This window comes from Lycium barbarum, chromosome 5 (assembly GCF_019175385.1).
Source record: "Lycium barbarum isolate Lr01 chromosome 5, ASM1917538v2, whole genome shotgun sequence".
Taxonomy (NCBI): Eukaryota; Viridiplantae; Streptophyta; class Magnoliopsida; order Solanales; family Solanaceae; genus Lycium; species Lycium barbarum.
In genome coordinates, this window is record NC_083341.1 from 39220553 (window position 1) to 39221943 (window position 1391).

The following is a 1391-nucleotide window of genomic DNA, read 5'->3' on the forward strand; positions in this document are numbered from 1 at the left end:
TTAAGACTTGAATCCTCTATTTAATGAACCATTCAGTTCCCGACCAGGTATACGGATCAACATACGGTCTGTACATTTTATACGGGCCGTATGTTTGGCCGTATATTTTGTCCAGATAAAGGTGTCATCCTGGGCTGATTATACGGTCCTAACATATGGACCGTATAATTTATACGGCTAGTATGTTTGGCCGTATAATCCCCAGTGTTCCGAAGCCCGTTTTCGTCGACTCGTTTGATTTCCAATCCTTATGGAACCTTCTTGACACTTGTTTAACACCTCAATACCAATCTAAGGGACGTTATAACTCTTCCCAAAAGCATAGTTAATTCCTCGTTAACTCGTTACTTGTAATCCCATTCCGTTACCTATCGTATGCCTTGCCTTCACTTTGCAACTTCCTTCCCCTATCTCAAACATCTTTGAAATCTTAACTAGGGTCATCGAATGTCGTTTCTTACTTATTGAAATAACGTATACTCGTGCTCTTCACTAGTCTATTCACTTGTGCATCAACGGAAATTTTTTCGTGGTGTAACATTCTTCCCCCCTTAAGAACATTTGTCCTCGAATGTTAAGCACTCGGGGATTCTATGAAAATTTCGCCAGAGTTTCCCCTATAATATGGCACTACCATCCTGTCACAACAACCCATAATAACAATGCCTCACAGGGCCATAACACAATAGCAATGGAATTTGGCCACACATGACCCAAATGCATAAAAAGGAAAACATACATACCTTATGATCTTGATGTCTCATCTTGGCCCTCTTCCGGGGGTTGAAATAACTGCGGGTACTTGGATCGTATAATTTCTTACGCTTCCCATGTCATTTCTTCTCGTTTACTACTTCTCTATAAAACCTTAACTTAGGCCACTTCTTTGTTTCTAAGCCTTCGTACTTGCCTATCTAGTATGGCAATGGGTACCTCTTCATAAGTCAGCTTTCCAGTCACTTGAACATCATTTTCTTGCACGATCCTAGTAGGATCTCCAACACATTTACGAAGCATCGAGACATGGAAAACTGGATGGACTGACTCCAAATCCGGGGGTAGATCTAATTCGTAATCCACTTTGCCTACTTTGCGCACAATTTCATAAGGCCCAATGTATCGGGGACTAAGCTTCCCCTTTTTTCCAAATCTCATAACGCCCTTCATTGGAGACACTTTCAAGAATACCCCATCTTTAACTTGGAACTCTAAGTCCCTTCGACGATTATCCGCATAGGACTTTTGATGACTTTGAGCTGCCAATAACCGATCTCGTATGAGTTTGACCTTCTCTATGGCTTGCTGGACCAAGTCTGGCCCTATCAACTTAGCCTCTCCTGCTTCAAACCACCCAATTGGGGATCTACACTTTCGCCCATATAAAGCCTCAT